Consider the following 21,226-nt stretch of genomic DNA (forward strand, 5'->3'; position numbering starts at 1 on the left):
TCCCTTCTCCAGGGGATCTTCCTGACTCAGGGATCTAACCTGGTCTCCTGCATTGCAGGCAGATTCTTTACCGTCTGAGCCACCACATTTCTCGAGGATGTGTACACAAATATCTTGTATGAAAATTCTGCTTTTATATACTTGAAAAATCAATATTTTCACTATTTCATAACCAAAATACACTATGGGTTGCAGATTCAAACAAGGGCATATGGTCCATTGATAGAGTCCTCCAACAATGCCACTATAAATTAGCCCAATAGTCTACTGGCTTTCCAGTTTTAGAAGCCACTTATTTTTTTTAAACTGGAGGATAATTACTTTACAATGTTGTGGCAGTCTCTGCCATACATCAGTGTGAATCAGTCATAATTGCATATGTGTGTGTGTGTATATATATATATATATATACATATATATATATATATATATATATACGTCCTCTTCCACTTGAGCCTCCCACCCCCCATCCCACCTCTCTAGGTCATCGCAGAGGGCCAGCTGGGCTCCCTGTGTTGTATAGCAGCTTCCCACCAGCTATCTAGTTTACACATGATAGCGTATATGTGTCCATTCTACTCTCTCAGTTCATCCCACCCTTTCCATCCCCCACTATGTCCACAAGTCCATTCTGTATGTCTGCCTTTCCATTTCTTCTCTGTAAACAGTATCTTCAGTACTGTTTTTCTAGATTCCATATATACACATAAATATGCGATATTTGTTTTTCTCTTTCTGACTTATTTCACACTGTATAATAGGCTCTAGGTTCATCCACCTCACTAACTGACTCCAATGTGTTCCTTTTTATGTAGAAGCCACTTTAGCTTTGTTCAGTGTTAGAAGAAAGCTTGATCTTTGTTCCTTGGATGCAGTTAGATGTCAGTAAAGCATGACTTCCTCAGAGGGAAAAAGGCTTTTGGCCATAAGATAACTCTTACCAAAGTCTTGATGAGTTAAACGTAAATGAATCAGGAATGTATTATATTTCCCTTGAAATACACAGGGATTTAAAAGTTAAGGGAAAAAATCTTGGCAAAATGTGTTAAGGAGAATGTGCCAAACCCCAAACATTTGACTTTCTCAGAATCCTAACTGCCACCAATTGTGCTGGTCCTTAAGTTTTACACAGTCTGACATTTAGTCATGGAATTTGGTAGAACAGTAGTGAAGATCTGGGGGGAAGTGGGTTACAAACTAATTTCCATTTGGTCTGTAAAGCTGTGTTTTTTGTAATCAGCTATTTAACAAAATCTAAATCTACATTCGAAGCAACAGATTTTCATTCTGACTTGGGTTCACATGCTGCTTCTTCCAGTTAGCCGCTGTTTGACCTTACCACAGAGTGACTTAATGTCTCTGTGACTCAAATTTCTTATCTTTAAAATGAACATAATTATACAATATTGTTTAGTTGCTCAGTAGTGTCCATTTCTTTTGCAACCCAATGGGCTGTAGTATGCTAGGCTCCTCTGTCCGTAGGACTTCCCAGGCAAGAATACTGGAGTGAGTTACCATTTCCTATTCCAGGGGATCTTCCCCACCCAGGTTTTGAACCCACGGCTCCTGCACTGGCAGGCAGATTCTTTACCAATGAGCAACCAGGAAGCCTGTACAATGTTACCTACATATATAATATATTTAAGAGCCTCAAAACATAAGATGTATTCAATAAATATTAACAACTATTAGACATCACAACTGCTTTGGTTATTGAAGACAGGCTAGTTAAAATAACTTTTCTTTCTTAATTCCAGGGTTTTCTCTGGTAGCTCAAATGTTAAAGAGTCTGTCTCCAATGCAGGAGACCTGGGTTCAATCCCTGGGTCAGGAAGATCCCCTGGAGAAGGGAATGGCAAACCACTCCAATATTCTTGCCTGGAGAATTCCATGAGCAGAGGAGCCTGGCAGGCTATGTATAGTCCATGGGGTCACAAAGAGTCAGACACAATTGAGAGACTAACACTTTTCTTAATTTCTACTGAAATTAAGAAATTTAACATCCAGACTCTAGTTATGGTGTATAGCTTGAAGCCCTAATCCAGTTTTACTCTAAGTTCTCCAGCTCCTTATCTTCACTATATATTGACACCTTCCTGTGAGGTTGCTCTACCTTCTGTCTGCAGAGGAGGAGGTGTAGGCAGTTGGAATCAGGCACTGTTCCTCTGCTGGGCCATCTCATGGTTTACACTTTTGCAGCAGCTCCATTCCTGGTTTCTTCTAGTGTTCTTTCTGGGAGGAGGATGTTTTCTGCCATCACAAAACCTCCTCCTCTCCAATTCTTGACATCACCAATAGAAACATCAATACCAGAAAGAAAGTCAAAATCTCATCTTGAGGTGGTAGCTTTTCCCTGAGATGCTTCTCAAGACTGACCTTTGATCATTCATGCATTGAATCATCAAATATGTATTGAGGATGTAACAAATGGTTTAATCTGTTTCAGAAACCACACTTCATGAAACACAGGTAAGTTATTGTATCATTGCCATTCAAAATGTGTGATCTAGTGAGAAGATGGCAAGTAGCAAGTGCTCCCTCAGTCATGTCTGATTCTTTGTGATCCCATGGATGGTAGCTGTCCAGACTTCTCTGTCCATGGGATTCTCTAGGCAAGAATACTGGAGTGGGTTGCCTTGCCCTCCTCCAGGGGAATCTTCCCGACCAAGGGATTGAACGCACGTCTCCTGCATCTCCTGCATTGGCAGGTGGGCTCTTTACCACTGAGCCACCTGGGAAGATGATGGATCCATAAATCTTGATGTCACGGTGCAGACTACCTTTAAAGGTGGACTGAGGAGAACAGAACATAGTGCTGGAGAAAAGGACAGTGAAGGTGAGAGCTTTTTGAAAACTGAAGGGATCCAGAAAGGTCCTGGGAGACATGAAACTTGAAAGCTAAATCATGTCAAATCAAACAGATATTAAATGGATTAAGGAAGGAGGCAAGGACATTCTGAGAGTCCAGAAGAAGCAAGCTGAGAATAAAGTCAGGGAGTTTACATGTGACAGTAATTAGACATAGCTGGAAAGAGTACAGTAAGAAAGTGTACATTAATGTTTTCTGAGGATGGTCTGCATATGGGGAATATCTATCTATCTATCTATCTATCTATCTATATAAAGGGCTTTCTTAACGGCTCAAGCAGTAAAGAATCTGCCAGCAAAAGAGGAGACACAGGAAATGCGGATTTGATCTCTGAGTCAGGAAGGTCCTCTGGAGGAGGCAATGGCAACCCTCTCTAGTATTCTTGCCTGCAGAATCTCATGGACAGATGAGCTTGGCGGGCTACAATCCATGGGGTCCCAAAGAATCAGACATGACTGAGTACACACACATACATGCACACACACACATGCACACACACACACACACACACACACACACACACTCACAACTTCCTAGTGAAATTGAATGTTCAAGACTCTAAATTTTGATGCTCTGATAGTCTGATCATTGACCTCAACTGTTCTGACATTTGTCACCCAGGGTACAGGGGTGTTATGTGCAAATAAACTCCAAAGGATCTACCTGACACACTGCAGTTCCCAAAATCAGCATATTCTCCAAACACTGACTCCCTCCTGCTTCCTTCTCTTAAACTAAAAACACAGAGAATTTGCAAAAATGATCCTTGGCCCTTTCACAAATCTGGTTTCCAAAACAATTCTTAAAGCCTATGAAAATGAATCTCTCATTAACTATTTCATGTAGTTTCTGAAAGTTTGCTGATTTGAATTAAATTTTTATGGATCTCTTCTCATTAGGACACAATCAAGCCAGAAGTTTTGCAATATATGCAATTAAATGCAGAGTGGGAGCAAATGAAAAAGGTGGCTAAGGTCAATTGGATATTGCCAACATTTCTAGGAGAAAGAATCTACTTTTATTAATGAAGAAGTGACATATATCAATTGATTAAAAAAAGCAGTGAAATATATCACTTGATTAATAAAAATGCTCTTTAAAATTCTAGTGAGATAAATCAAAGTTGAAGAAATAATTGTTTTCTTAATTTAAACTTTTTATTTTGTATTGGAGTATAGCCTATTAACAATGTTGTGATAGTCTCAGTTGGACAGCAAAGGGGCTCAGTGATAAATATACATGTATCTATTCTCTCCTGAACTTCCCTCCCATCCTGGCTGCCACATAACATTGAGCCAAGAACCCTGTGCTATGTAGTACGGCTTTGTTGATTAGTCATTTTAAATATAGAAGAGTGTATATGTTGATCCCAAATTCCCTAATCGTCTCTTTTACCCATTCTTCCACCTTGGCAACCATAGGTATGTGCTCTAGAAGAAATTTTAACAAAGATTTTTCAAAGGTTTGAAAAAGTCCAAGAAGAATTGTATCACTAATCAAAAGAATGTGTTCTGTTAACTTTGCAAATGCATTTGTACACGTTATTCCTTAGTTCTGGAATGCCCTTCCCTTTAACTTTATCATTTGCAATTCATTTTATTATCTACCTTTTCTTCTCTGGTAGCATGCCTGTCTATAATTCAGTACAATTCTATGTTCTCATAAAACACTGAGATTTCCTCGGTTAAGGATGTTTTAAATCAGAAACATAGCAACTGAAATCTGATTTTCCTTCACCTCTGTTCTTTATCACTGGTGGACAGTTTGTCTTGAAATCTGTATGTTTCTTAGCTACATGAAAAAGGAGTCTTATTAGGGAGTCACCAATGTTTCCAGGCAGATATGGAAGTTTTAGGATTGGAAATTATGACCACCATCTTTAGACTGAGATATAAGTTGAGATGTAATATGGTCTTTAAGAAGAGATCACAAACTGATTATATAAGCAATGAATCCAAGGGGAATAAATTAATTAATTCATACATGCATGCAATCAATCCTTCAGCCTTCATTTAGTTACCCATACATTGAGATGGGTCAATAACTAGAATTAAAAGTTATTATAATCACTTAAAAATTACCTAAACATATAATTTAGGAGAGTAGAATTGCCTGCCATTAAACAATTTGAGAATTTTGGTCAGAATTTTCATGGAAAATCTGAGATCACTGAACAGAGATGAGGCATCTACAATGAAAACATAAAAATAATATTTTAATAATTTGCTCAAGATGAAAAAGAACATTGCTCTTTCAGGCTTCTAATAGTTTTTCTCACTGGCAGGATTTTTACTAAGAATCTTGCAAGTCAGGTTCAATAATTTCCCATAAAAAGAAAGAAACTGAGATTGTATTTTTTAGTTTTCATTTATTCCCTTCTGAGATTTTTGGCTAAATTTGAATCATAGAGTATTTAGTTGTTCTTACTATCACTTTTTAAGTAAGGTTATTAGACTATGAAGTCTTACTGAGATTTAAATAGTTAGATCTAAGATATTGGGGAATTCACCCCATTGATTCAACCACTTGTTTAAGATTATAATTCCTTTTCCTGCCTAATGATACTGACCATGTCAAATTGGTCCCTGACTAGTGGCTTTCTATCCTGTGTTGCTAGTGCAAATAGAATGAGACATAGTTGAGTTAAGAAGCAAAAGAAAGATTTACCCTTTAAAAAAAAAAACCAATTTTTATTGGATATAGTTGCTTTACAATATTGTTAGTTTCTACTACAGAGTAAAGTGAATCAGCTATACATATACATGTATCCCCTCTATTTTGGATTTTCTTCCCATTTAGGGTCACCATTGAGTGGAGTTGCCTGAGCTATACAGAAGATTCTCAATAGTTATCTGTTTTATGCATGTGTGCTTAGTCATTTCAGTCCTATCTGACTCTTTGTGACCTCATGGACTATAGCCCACTAGGCTCCTCTGTCCATGGGATTCACCAGGCAAGAATGCTAGAGAGGGTTGCCATGTCCTCCTTCAGGGGATTTTCCCAGCCCAGGGATGGAACCTGCATCTTTTGTTCCTGCACTGCAGGTGGATTCTTAACGCTGAGTCACCAAGGAAGCCCCGTCTATTTATCCATGCTATCAAACATGTATATGTGTTAATTTCAATCTTCCAATTCATCGAACCCTCCCTCTTTCTCCACTTGGTATCTCTATGTCTGTTCTGTATATCTGTGTCTCTATTTCAGCATACTATATATGTGGAATCCAGAAAGCTTTCTTCTTGGATTAAAGATTGAAAAAGTGTGACCTTATGTTCTAGAGCAGTAGCCCACAACCTTTTTGGCACCAGGGACCAGTTTCATGAAAGACAATTGTTCCGCAGACCAGGGTTGTGATGGGGGTGGTTTGGGGATAATTCAAAGTGCGCTACGTCAATTGTGACTTATTTCTATCATTATTATATCAGGCTTCACTTATGGCTCAGCTGATAAAGAATCCACCTGCAATGTGGGAAACCAGGGTTCAATCCCCCGGTCGGGAAGATTCCCTGGAGAAAGCAATGGCAACCCGCTCCAGTACTTTTGCCTGGAGAATTCCAGGGACAGAGGAACAGGACAGGCAGAAGTCCATGGAATAGCAGAGTTGGACATGACTGTGCGACTAACTGTCACTTTCACAGCTCCACCTCAGATCATCAAGCATCAGATCTCAGATGTTGGGGACCCCTGCTCTAGAGCACACACTTCTCGCTCTCCCTGGCGAGGCTGCTTTATACCGTCTTGTCTTCCCGAGAGGGGGAGGCGCTCTCGCGAGGCTGCACTGCTGTGCTGCTCAAGGCTCCAGATCTCAGTGCCGGGTACATTGTCTCTGCACGTGAGCCGCCACTGCTGTCTTGAATTGAGCGCCGTGTGCAGGCTTCTGCACACAGCCCGCAAACCTGAGGTGTTGACGTGGCCATTTCCAACCTTCAATACCTGTCTGAAGTGCCAGATTCAAGGCCTCTGCATATGACTCCCAGTGAGTAAGTGACATTCAACTGAGCATAAAGGGGGAAAAAAGAAGTTAGACTTTATTACTCACATTCTGTTTTTACTCTCAGGGAATTGTTAACAGGCTTTGCTGGTGACAGGAACTTTGAAAAATTATTAGAATCTTTTATTTTTTCAAAATTAATTGAGTTTACTAGACTAATTATAATGTCTTCTCTTGATAAAACAGGACTCCCAGGTAGCTCAAATGGTAAAGAATCTGCTTGCAGTGTAAGAGACCTGGGTTTGATCCCTGGATTGGAAGGTCCCCTGAAGGAGGGCATGGCAACCCTCTCTAGTATTCTTGCCTGGAGAATTCCATGGCCAGAGGAGCCTGGTGGGCTACAGTCCATAGGGTTGCAGAGTCAGACAGGACTGAGCAACAAACACTTTCACTTTCACTTGGCCATTAGCTAGTTTCTGTATAATTGATATACATAAGGTTTTAGCTAGTGACACTAACTTTGCAAAATTATTAGAATTTTTATTTTTTTTCAAAATTAATTGACAGTTTACTAAACTAATTATAAGGTCTTCTTTTGATAAAACATGAACATAAATAGTACCATAAAACTCCCTGGATTGAAAACTACTGAAAATATATTCTTTTCTTATTTGGCTTTTTTCACTCAGCATAATTATTTTGAGATTCATCCTTGTCATGAATATCATGTATAGCATATAATTTATTTACATAAAACTCTACAAAATACACACAGAAAGCCAATTATAGGTTGCCTAGGAACAAGAAGTTCAGAGGAACCCAGGATAGAGGAGCAGAGGGAACTTTGGGAGCGATGGATGCAGATGTTCCTTATCTTGATCATGCTGAGTATTTTATAGATGTCGTTGTTCAGTCACTAAGTGATATCTGACTCTTTGCAACCCCAAGGACTGTAGCACACCAGGCTTGTCTGTCCTTCACTGTCTCCTGGAGTTGGCTCAAACTCATGTCCATCAAGCCGGTGATGCCATCCATCCATCTCATCCTCTGTCATCCCCTTCTCCTTTTGCCTTCAATCTTTCCCAGCATCAGGGTCTTTTCCAAGGAGTCGGCTCTTCGCATCAGGTGGCCAAAGTATTGGAGCTTCAGTTTCAGCATCAGTCCTTCCAATGAATATTCAGGGTTGATTTCCTTTAGGTGTATTCATACACTAACTCATCTGCCATGTAATTTAAATGTATCGTTTATTGTATGCTAATTACAGCACACAAAAAGCTATTAGAATACTGTTTAAAACATGAAAAAAGTTTTCACACTTTTTTAGATAAATCGCACCAATACTTCTTACGGTTCAAGTTCATTAAAAATTCATTAATGGTGATCTTGTTTTTAAAAATTTTGCCTCCCAAAACCTGTAAAAACAATAAAATGCAATAGTCAAAGTTTTCACTATTATAGATGAGCAAACATGCATCCAGATGACAAAACCTCAGTCCAATTTATGGCTCATTTTTGAGCTATACCTACCATCTGAGCCAATATGGAAGCCATAGCTAATTGTAGCCATACTTTGGAAAACATCTCTCAAGAACAAGACTTAAATGTTGAATGAAATAATCGAAGTTAAAAAAAAAGTGTCCAGTGGTTCTATGTAAAGTAACTATGTCATAATGGTAGTTAAGTAATAGTTTTCACTGTTCTTTCTCAGCTGTGATAATGGAAATATCATAGCATATTTAGTATATATTTTAGTTATCTTTTTGGTATATGTAAACTGGCTCAGACAGTAAAGAATTTGCCTGCAACGCAGGAGACCCAGGTTTGATCCTTGGGTCGGGAAGATCCCTTGGAGAGGGGAGTGGCAACCCACTCGAGTATTCTTGCCTGGAGAATTCCATAGACAGAGGAGCCTGGCAGGCTACTGTCCGTGGAGTCACAAAGAGTTGGACAAGACTGTACAACTACTAACACTGCTAAACTCCTATTAGATTCTTTCCTTGTAAAGTGCAGGGCGTGGGTGCTCAGTCATTCCAGTTGTCTCCCATTCTGTGCGACCTGATGTACTGTAGCATGCCAGGCTCCACTGTTCATGGGATTCTCCAGGCAAGAATACTGGAGTGGGTTGCCGTTTCCTCCTCCTTTGGATCTTCTCAACCCAGGGATTGAAACTGCATCTTTTGCAGTTCCTGCATTGCAGGAGAATTCTTTACCACTGAACCATGAAGCAAGTCCCTTATGCTTGCTGTGCGTGTGTGCAAAATTGCTTCAGTCTTGTCCGACTCTTTGCGACCCCATGGACTGTAGCCCACAAGGCTCCTCCGTCCATGGGATTTTCCTGGCAAGAATACTGGAGTCAGTTGCCTTTTCCTTCTCCATGGAATCTCCCTAATGAGATGAGTGTGGAAATGAGGTGCATTTCCACACTTAGGGAAGAACTTGCATCGATTATAGTCTGGTATCATTGATCCCAATTTTTCCTGGGTCAGGAATAGAGAAGTTCATTTGACAGTGGATCGTATTCTACATAGTAACTTAGGTCTACTGCAATGTGACATTGAATTTAAATTCAAGCTCAAGTTTAACAAAGTTAGAATTTGAATTTCAAAAAAGATCATCAAATATTGAATCAATATAGAGCTATTTGAGAAAAAGCCAATTAAACAGTGTTCTGAGGTTTTTCTGAATATCTACATTTCTCCAATTTCCCTCAAAGAAGCAAGTATAACATGGATGTTTCTTTTTGAAATTTCTGATGGTCTTGCAGCATTTCAATATTCATTCAATATATATCAATATCTATCTGTCTAAAACTTAGTTTCCATTCTCATTAAATTTGCTATCCTGGGGAGGAAATAGACAAAAGAAGTTAACTAGCAAATTACTAAAATAGTAATAAATTGTGCTGTGAGGGAAAAAATAAGAGCAAATATAGAAAGTAGGCAGAAACAACTTTAGAAAGCATGGCCAAGAAAGGTCTAATTGACAAGGTACTGTTTAAGTGGAGTTCTGAACGATAAATGGTAATTCATGCAAAAGTCTGGGAAAAGACTTCCAAGCTGAGGAGAAGAATAGGTAGAGAGTTGAGAATGGAAAGTCCTGAAAAAACTTTTTGGACTATTGTTAGTTTAGGGTATAATATGAGATGGGCAGATCTACCCAAGAAACAGCCAAAATCTCTTGAGAGATTTCTATGGGTCAGACACTTCTTGAAGTCCTTTGTACATAACATTCTTAATCATCCCAACAATTCTATGAAGTTGTTATTACCCTCATTTTATAGATAAGGAAACTGAGACACAATGAGGACAAATAGCTTCCCAAAGTCTCAAAATCAGATTCAAGAAAGGCTTTTGTCTTTAGAGTCCATGCTGCATACCATGTGCTAACTTGCTTTAGTCATATCCGACTCTTGGTGACCCTATGGACTGTAGCCCACCAGGCTCCTCTGTTCATGGGATTCACCAGGCAAGAATACTGGAGTGGGCTGCCATGCACTCCTCCAGGGGATTTTCCCAACCCGGGGATCAAACCTGCATCTCTTACGTCGTCTTTATTGGCTGTGAGGTTCTTTAACCACTAGGACCACTTGGGAGCCCTTTAGGCTATTTTGCATCCTCTATGGTCTAGGGCTTTCAGAAAGCTAATATGAAAATATCATAATCAAGCTTGTTTGGACAGTAATGGGATAGGTCAAAAGAGGATGTGATGGGACGAACCAAAAGTCCATAGATGCCTCTCTGCCATATACCTCCCTCCCTTACTTAACTCCCTTCAGGACTGAGAGTAAAAATAATTGGAGCACCAGGGTTAGTCCATTACTTCACTAGATATAAATACAAAGGGAGATATAAAGCCAGCATGCCAATTAAAAGAGAAATACACAGGTATATACAGAAACTGTGAATAAGGCATTTCACATTCTGGTGCTTAGAAGTGCATCTATTTATTAGTGGTAGCTTGAGCCAAAAAGGGTACAGAATCAATATGAGAGTTCAATTTTGATTGTATGTATATGGTTTCACATATTTTTTTCCGATTGATGATAGCTATAGTCATAAAATGGCTAGAGTTCAGAGATGGGATGTTTTTCAGAGGGAGAATTAGAAGAACCCAGTCAAAGGGGACCTAAGAGCAAAGGGACAACCCATGAGAAAAGATGAGTTCAGATACTAGAGAACTGGAATACCAAGGTCCTCGACTAATCAGTAGTATTATGGAAGTTAACCTATTACAGGCATAAGTTTCTTTATTGTCTTCTTGCCTAGGTAGAAGACCTCAGACTTTAAGTATTAGTCTATGTGTTAACTGACCAAATCTGAGAATCGTGAAGTTAAAGACTAAAGAGCAGTTAACAGTATAGGGTACCAATGCAGAGGTTAGTCAATGTGTAAATGTATTTTGAGACCCACCATGTGCCAGGCAATGGATTACTTCCTTTGTGGCTATCTCCTCAGATAAACCAGTGGAGGGACAAAGGTAACCCTTAGACTCTTCTTGACTATTCCTCCCCAAACTGGGCTCTTATAAATGGGAAGATAAGTGGGCACAGAAAATACTTTACTTGAAAATAAACTTCAACAACATTGTACACAACCTGTGCTTTCTGCCAGTTAGATACTCCTGAATGGATCTAAGCCAACATTTTGAGAGTATAGAACAGTGAAAGAACCAAGATGCATAAGCACATTTGATATTGCCAGAACAAGAGGTCATCACGATGTCTCATAAATCTTTCTCTTAACTCATCTCAACTCATATTCCAGAAATCTCCAGTCTAGTCTGGTATCACCTTGTCCTGCCGTAGGGGTTGAATCTATGTGGAAAAAAAGGACAATGCATTCAAGAAGACAGCTTTTCCCACTTATTCTCATAGAGAAAATAAGTGTGGCTGACCCCTCTAGAAATGCTGCCCTGATTCTTCTTTATCCACAACATAGAAAGAGGCTATGTTTTGTGCTGTTATAAGCTGAAATAGCACAGAGTGCCACAAAGATGTCCCTGAGATAGTTGTCTGTGCAAAAAGACAGATGATGAGGACAGGGTATTATTTGTAGTGTGTGGAAAATCTCATGTATGTACTCCTTAGGAACAATTTGCCAAGACTGACAGTAACACTAAATGAAAAGGGAGATTGGGATAATCAAAACAATACTCCACTCAGGGCCTGAGCTCCATTTCAGTATCACATTTAAGCTTAGAAACAGAGCAAATCATTTATGCACTGAAACCCTTTTCCAGTCACTGTTTCAATAAAGTAAATGTCTTCTTAAAGAGCATGAATAGCTCATGAAATTTTAGAGAGTAAATGCTGTCCAGTTTTCCATCCACTGTGATACAGAAAGTGAGGAAAAGGGGGCTAATACATTAAAATCAGGTGAGCCCACAGACATAGTTGCCATGGGAGGCTGAGGGACAGTCCCTTGCTCTTTATGTTCTCAAATAATTAATGGACTACCAATTTGAATGCAGACAAGCATTCTACGAAGGGCAAAGAAAGTGCAAACTTTTCCCCTCTAAGCTGGAAGCTGGTTTTCTACCTTTTGAAAAATTACTGAGTATGAGCAGGCACTAAGACCTCTGTTCAGGAACCAGCCAAACTGCAGGCCGTGGTTAGTAGATATGCTTATTTGTTCTGGGAAGCAAAACTAGTGGGAGGAAGAAAGGCAACTTTTGAACAAAATACTAAAAAGAAACAGATCTGAGAAATCTGGTAAAACGGAAACTTTAAGTCCAAAAAAGATAATAATGACTGAATGGAAAATAATCTTCATACTCTCATATTTTAATTTAAAACATTGGAAATTCTTTTATGGTCTAAAATTGCTGCCATTGTAGTGTATAATTGTGTTCCATAGACAGTTGTTTCTTGGAGTTTTTTCTTCTCTTAACCTCAGGTTAACTGATCGCAGCAAAATAATTAGTTGAGGGAATTTACTTCAAAGATCATTGTTTCAAATGAGAGGCTGTCAACTCATAATGGTCTCCTTTTGGCTTCCAGTGGCAGAAGATCCTGTTATAAAATCAGGAAGAAAACTAAGCATAGTGTGAGGTGTCAGTTGCTCAGTTGTGTCCGACTCTTTGCAGCCCCATAGACTGTAGCCTGCCAGGCTCCTCTGTTCATGGAACTCTCCAGGCAAGAATATCAGAGTGGGTGTCATTCCCTTCTCCAGAGGATCTTCTTGGCCGAGGAATTGAACTCAGGTCTCCCTCATTGCAGACAGATTCTTAACCATCTCTGCCACCAGGGAAGTCCAAGCATAGGCAGGGCTACTTTCTAATATCAGCAGCTGAGCCCTGCTCACAAGTGTCTGTCCCAGCTACTGATGGAATCTTACTAATGAACAAACACACTGGCTACGTTTTAGAGGAAATATCAGTGTAAATATGTGCCCACTCATAATCCATGTCCCAAAGTGCCATGTTCTCGTTTTGGAAAATCCAGGTGGGAAAAAGATATATACTATAAATTAAAACTAGAAAGATAGACTTTCTAGCCTGTTGCTCATACCTGATGGTGATTCCTTGGTTGGATGTTTTAAAACACCATGATGTGGTTATATATGTTGAGCATGAATTTAAATTTTTTTTTTTTTGCAGTTTTAATTAATTTTATTTATTTATTTTTTTAATTTTATTTTATTTTTAAACTTTACATAATTGTATTAGTTTTGCCAAATATCAAAATGAGTCCACCACAGGTATACATGTGTTCCCCATCCTGAACCCTCCTCCCTCCTCCCTCCCCATTCCATCCCTCTGGGTCGTCCCAGTGCACCAGCCCCAAGCATCCAGTATCGTGCATTGAACCTGGACTGGCAACTCGAGTTCTCTCAATCCTTTACAGAAACCTTGCAGACATTTTTTTTAGTCAAAGTGAAAAACCATAATTGAAAGCATAATTAAAATTATATCCACATTTTAAAGTGAATTAATGTTTTACAACTTGAAGTAATGGCAATAAGGGCTTCCCTGGTGGCTCAGATGGTAAAGAATCTGCCTGCAATGTAGGAGACCCAGGTTCAATCCAAGGGTCTGGAAGATCCGCTGGAGAAGGGAATGGCTACCCTCTCCAGTATTCTTGCTAAAGATATCTTGTGTGATTTCCTTTCATTGTTTCATGAACTATTTGCTTTGTCAAAGTATCTATTTGAATTATTCATCAATATAAAATATAGTATCTCTAACGCCTGTGCGCCTGCATGCCCAGTGTGTCTTACTCTTTGTGATCCTATGGCCTGTAGCCCGCGAGGCTCCTCTGTTCATGGGATTTTCCAGGCAAGAATACTGGACAGAGTTGCCATTTCCTTCTCCGTGGTATCTTTCCCACCCAGGGAACACACCAGAATCTGCATCTCCTGATTGGCAGGTGGAGTGTCTCTAAGGCAAGCCTCAAATTCAACTCTTTCTTTAAGTAAGGGTGAGTCTGAGATAACCAGTAGAAAAATTATATTTCATCATAAACAACAACAAAGAAGTATTTTAGAAAGAATATTAACCTGTTTGGTGGAACAGGAGTAATTATAATAGCTTTTTATTATAAAAATTTTACCTTACACATTTTTTGACTTTAATATTCCCCAACTCTGTCTACCCTTTGCCCAACAGCAGACATCCAATTAGTCTTTCGGAATATCAATATAGCATTTGGCAAAAAAAAACCTAAAGCCACCTAAATTTTATGCTATTGTACTTAAATTACATATTATTCCCATTTCTATGTTCTTATTGAAATCTAGTTAGTTTCAGCATTTACAATTGTAGATTGGGCAATTGTCTCTACTCTTTTAAAATTTTAGAATCAAAAAATATATTCAAAACAACTGAAACCAAATTTTAGTTATGTGCTAAAGGTTTTTAAACTGACACAAATGCACTTTAATTATCATATTAAAGTATTGTGTATTGGGATTTTTTCTCTACCATCAGTCCATGAAAGCTCAAATTACTGGAACATATAGTACTCTTTTAAAAAGTGGAGAAAATCTCTCTTTGACAAGACTATTAAAAATTTGATGAGCTCTCTAAAAGGGAAAAGTGTGAACAGTAGAATTACCTACCAATATTGAAATGGAGAATCTAGGCAAGTTATGGAAATTTCATAAATGTTTTACAAAATTCAAATTGCAAAAGTGAAAGATTTAGTTTGACTTAGGAGGAGGAAAGTCAAAATGTAAAAGACATTTTATTCTACAAATAATATGAGTATGTAAGAAGTTAAATTATACACAGTGCCTAATTTCAGAGAAGGATCAAAAACATATCAATGCATAAGTATTCGATGATTTACTGTCAGACGGTGGATCCAAAAGCAAGATCGTTTCTCTTGATGCAATTTTGGATGAACACATGCAAAATCCATCTAAGACATAGTTCTTTGGTTTTCTTCAAGTGCTTTCACATCTATAATCACTCGCATGTTTTTACTTATGATAATTATTGCTATGATTTATAACCAGTTATTTGATCTTTATTAGGAATAATGCCATCATTCAATATTTATCAACTTTCCACTAATTCATTAGTAACTATGTCAAGAAATCTATATACAAAATTGAGTAGTGGTTGAGAGCACAGTCTGGAGTTAACTTGTCTGGGTTCAAATCCTGGCTTTGCCACTTATCAAATCCTGGCTTTGCCATTTACTGGCTGAAGATCCCCTTGCTCATGTTGTGTAACTACTGGTTCAAATCCTATTCAGATTATGCAAAGTTACAACTCTGTTTCTAATAGTGTGGTAAAAGACATGCTTTGAAAACCCCTCATACTTGAAATTATTAAAATCCTGCATAGAATATTTATTTGTCTTAATTCATTACTGAGCTGACACAAAAGGAAAAATATGAGGAATGTTATAATAAAAGAGGAAGCAGATTGTCTCACAGGGGACTTCACATAAAGCTGGACCCCTAAGAGAGAAGTGAGAAATGAACCCACCCCACAGCTGGAAAACTTGCCTGACTTGATCTTGGCGCTAGGTGATAAAAAAATAAAATCCTCCTCGAGAATTTGTAACCACAACCTAGCCCTTACGCGACAGATGTTTCTAGTCCAAATCCACTCTGTCTTTGTGGTCTGAAAAATCTGAATCAAGGAACTTCATTTAAAGTAGTTTCAGATTGGTAGTATCCCTGTGGGACTAACTAGAGTAAAGAAACTCATCTTAGTGGGACTGGGCTTCAGCCCAGGCGTCAATAATCTACAGATAACCTTCCTGGTTGTGTGAGGTAGGGGGAAGGGAAAGAGAGCTTTGGCAACATCACTGCAAAAACAAACCAGTAAGAAATTCAGATATTTGAATTAGCAGATATAGAGTCTAAGATAACTATAATTTCTTTAAGAAATAAAAGCCCATAAATATATAAAGGGAATAAGATGTTATAAACAGTGACTAAGCAATTTTGAATAAAACCCAATTACATCTTGAAAAACAAAAATACAAAATATATCATCATTTTTTAGTATTATGTCTGTCTTTTTCTAATTGATTTATTCAATAATTCTGGATATAAAAACTTTCAGAAGTGCATTTCAGACTGTTTCTTCCAGTTCATGCTTTGCCTGTTCTTTTTTTAATAATTGAAGTTGATTTACAGTATTATATTAGTTTCAGGTATAAAACGTAGTATTTCAATATTTTAGATTATATTCCATTTAAAGTTTTTACAGTATAATAGCTGTGTTTCCCTATGCTATACAATATATCCCCATAGGTTATATATTTGATACTTAGAATCCCAGAGATGGGGGAGCCTGGTGGGCTGCTGTCTATGGGGTCGCACAGAGTCGGGCACGACTGAAGTGACTTAGCAGCAGCAGCAGCAGTTTGTACCCCTAATCCCCAGTAGCTATTTTGCCCCTCCCTCATTTCCTGTCTCCACCGGTAATCACTGGTTGTTCTCCATAAGTCTCTTTCTGTTTTGTTATATATGTGTGTGTGAGTCACTCAGTTATGTCTGACTCTTTGTGACCCCGTGGACTGTAGCCCACCAGGCTCCACTGTCCATGGAATTCTCCAGGCAAGAATACTGGAGTGGGTTGCCATTTCCTTCTCCAGGGGATCTTTCTAATCCAGGGATTGAAGCCCTGTCTCCTGCATTGCAGACAGATTCTTTACCATCTGAGTCATCTTGTTTTGTGTGTATATATATATATATATATATATATATATATATTTGTTTTATTTTTTAGTTCCCACATATAAATGATAACATACTGTATTTGTCTTCCTTTGTCTGACATTTCACTAAGCATAGTACCTTCCAGGTCCTTCTGTGCTGTTTGCTGCAAGTGGGAAAATTTCATTCTTTTTTTATGGCTGAGTGTTATTCCATATTAAATACATATATATTGAATAATAATATATAATAATTGAATAATAACTGAATAATATATGTTATATATATATTTAATATATATTTAATTCTTTATTCATTCATGTATTGATGGACCCTTGGCTTGTTTCCATATCTTGGCTATTCTAAATAATGCTGCTATGAATATTAGGGTGCATGTATCTTTTCAAATTAGTGTTTTTGCTTTTTTCAGATGTATACCCAGGGGTGGAATTGCTGGATCATACAGTAGTTCTATTTTTAGCTTTTTGAGGAACTTCCATAGTGGATTCACCAATTTGTTGTACATTCCCATCAATAGTGTTCAGAGGTTCCCGTTCTCTACATCCTTCTCAATATTTGTCATTTGTAGACTTTTTGCTGATAGCCATCCTGACAGCTGTGAATTGGTATCTCGTGGCTTTGATTTTCAGACCTCTAATCTTTAGTCATGTTAAACATCTTTCCGTGTGCTTTTTAGCCATCTGTATGTCTTACTTGGAAAAGATGTCTATCCAAGTCTTTTGTCCATTTTTTAGCTGGATTGCTTGGTTTTTTTTTTTTTTGATATTGAGTTGATACATGAGCTATTTATATATTTTGGGTTTTAAACTTTTGATATCATTTGTAAATATTTTCTCCCATTTCATAGGTTAACTTTTCATCTTGTCAGTGATTCCATTGCGATGCAAAATATTTTAAGTTTAATTATGTCCCACTTGTTTATTTGAAGTTTTCTTTCTTTTGCTTTACAAGACAGATCCAAAAAAAAATCTGACTCTGGTGTATGTCAGAGTGTTCTGCATATGTTCTCTTCTAGGAGCTTGATAGTTTCAGTCCTTACATTTAGGTCTTTAATCCATTTTGGGTTTACTTTCTATGTGGTGTGAGGAAATGTTCTAATGCCATTCTTTCATGTGTAGCTGTCCACTTTTTCCAGCACAATTTATTGAAGAGACTGTCTTTGTGTTTTGCCTTTTCATTCTCTTGATGCCATCTTTTGACAAGAAGGTCTTACGTTTAATGAAATTCAATTTATTAATCTATCATTTTAGGTTTAACATTTATTGTGCCATGTTTAAGAAATGTTTGTCTACCCCAAAGTCATGAAGATACTGTATTAGATTTTCTTCTAGAAAGTCTATTGTTATACTTTCCGCTTATGTATCTATGAATCTATCTCAAATTAATTTTTGTGTCTTGTGTAAGGTAGGGTTTAGTATGTTTTCAGATGGATTTCAGTTTGACAAGGGGCCACTTATAGGAATATCACCCTTCCCCTGAGCTGCAGTGGCGCCTGTGTCGCACAGCAGGAACCATACATGTAGGAATTTACTTCTGGACACTCCTTTCATTTGGATTTGTGTATCCTTAGGCCAAAATCACTCTGACTTTAGAGTAGTTATAAAATTAGTCCTGAGATTGGGTAATGTATTTCTTCCATGTCATTGCTTCTGCATGCATTCAAGATTTTCTCGAGTATTCTGGATTTTTTGCTTTTTCATATAAATTTTCAATTCAGCTTATAGACTTTCACAGAAAAACACACTGGAACTTTAATAGGGATTGCATTGAATTTGTAGATCAATTTGAAGGGTATCAGCATCTTTAAAACATTGAGTTTTCCGATACATGAAAAAGATATGTACCTTTCAATCAATGATTGAATCAAACTTTGTTCAGCATTTGTTTTTTGTATATATTTTTTTACACTAAAGGTCTTACACATGTTTAATTAAATTTATAGCTACTTAGTAATTTGATACAATTATAAGTAACTTTTAAAAATTTCATTTAGTATTTGTTGCTAATAAGAAATTCTCACTGGCATTAATATATTATATATTATAATTTGTTACATTATAATATAATGGTATTTAGTGGTATGTTGTTGTTGTTGCCCTCAATGATATCTAAATACTACAGTTGAATAAGATATAATTATTTACATTATGAAGTTATAATTTGCCAAAAATCATTAAATTTACTTAAGGGGACCAACTCTTACATTACAATCAGTTTCTAAATTTTTACTAAATAAAAATTACCTGTATCTGATTCAGCTTTAAAAATACTTCTTAGTAAACATAAAGTATAGCAGGGGTCACATATGGTTGTAAGAGCTGAACCTTAAGAAGGCAGAATGCCAGGGAATTGATGCCTTTGAACTGTGACGCTGGAGAATACTCCTGAGAGCCCCTTGGACAGCAAGGAGATCACACCAGTCAACCCTGAATACTCAGTGGAAGGATTGATGCTGTAGCTGAAGCTCCATCCAGTATTTCGGTCATCTGATGTGAACAGATGGCTCATTAGAAAAGTTCCTGATGCTGGGGAAGATTGGGGGCAGAAGGAGAAGAGGGCATCAGAAGATGAGATGGCTGGATGGCATCACCGATGCAATGGACATGACCTTGGGCAAACTTAGGGAGATGGTGAGGGACAAGAAGGCCTGGTGTGCTGCAGTCCATGGGGTTGCAAAGAGTCGGACATGACTGGGTGACTGAAAAACAGCAACATAGCATTGAACCATTTTTAATATTCACAATTCTATGTCCGTTACTCAATGTCTTAATTAGTCAGTATTTCTCTTCAACTTTATTCTGAAATATCTTTCAGAAAATTGCCACCCACTTGCCAGTACACCTGAAGAATGAATTGCATTACTTTCTCAAAGGTTGGGAAACCTAAAATCATTCACATAGTTTCTGTAACATGCCCTGACTGTCACTTCTGTATTTAATATAAGTAATGCAAAAGAAATACTAACTGTTCCTATGATATAAGCCTTCTAATTTCCTGTAAGTTTTCTACAGAAGTGTGCTGCTACAGATAGTTACAAGAGTGGCCTCTGTTGGTGACTCATGTACCTGCGGATCCGTAACTACAGCAGAAATACTGTGGCAATCGACTTGACCACAGCCCTGCCTAAAAGCATTGACTACTTCATGAGTGAATACCAAGGTGACCCTAGCATAGACCTTGGAGTAAAATGAAAAGGTTTTTAGAAGGTTTATAAATATACAGCAAGGGAGGGTGGGAGGTTAAGTGCAACAATAGAAATACAGATCAAGTGCTATTGGTGCTCAAAAGAGACAGTACAAGGTTTCAACTGTGGGAAACCAAAGATATCCAAACGAGGTAAAATTAAAGCCATATGAGAGGAGTTTGTGTTACGAACGACACACATATAACACACATGCATACACATCCAGACAATGTAAACCACCTAAGACCAGAAAGATATGTTGGCAGGTGTAGGTTAGGGTATGAGTGATGTCCCTTAGAAAAGGTGTGTAAAACATAGCAGGAAGAAACTGTAAATATAAACCTTCTCCTCTGCATAAGAGAAGTTAAATGAAGGAAATGTTGTTTGCATTTATTCGATAATGGGTAAGATGCAAAGTAAAGTATTCTAACAGGGGAGTTACATGTCAAGGGTGGCCTCAGAAAGACTCATTTAGTAATAAATTTAATTTTATAAACTCAGTTTAGAACCTCATTATTTCTCAACTGAACCACTGAACATCCCATTCTGTACTCTCCTTGGCCATTCTGTACTTCTCTTCTGGCCTCAGAACCCAAGGAGAAGAGTTTTAAAAAATGGAATGAATTACTGTTTTGGATGCAGCAGAAAGGTTGAAGAAAATAAGTGCTAGCTATTTTTCAATAACTGTATCACAGAAATCTTCCCCGGGCAGTTTCATCTGATGAAGAACAAACATCACTATTGCATTTCCTTACATTTCACCTCCTCAGTGAGGTCTTTCCTGACCATCATTATCTAAAAACATCTCCATCCTCTCCCTCCTTCCCCTGTTTATTTTTCTTCATAATAATTATCTCCACTGGGATTTTAATTATGTATTTATTGGTTTGTTTATTTTTCCCCTTGTCACTTCAATGTAAGCTTCTGGTGTGCTGGACTTAGTCTGACATTTATCTTTAATAGTACCTGACATGTAAAATGTGCCTGATAAATATTTGTGGAATAAATGAAGTAAAAGACCTCAAGGATTAAGTCTAGGCTTTCCTGGTGACTCAGATGGTAAAAGAATCTCCCTGCAATGCAGGAGACTTGGATTTGATCCCTGG

This window comes from Bubalus bubalis, chromosome 15 (assembly GCF_019923935.1).
Source record: "Bubalus bubalis isolate 160015118507 breed Murrah chromosome 15, NDDB_SH_1, whole genome shotgun sequence".
NCBI classification, from domain to species: domain Eukaryota; kingdom Metazoa; phylum Chordata; class Mammalia; order Artiodactyla; family Bovidae; genus Bubalus; species Bubalus bubalis.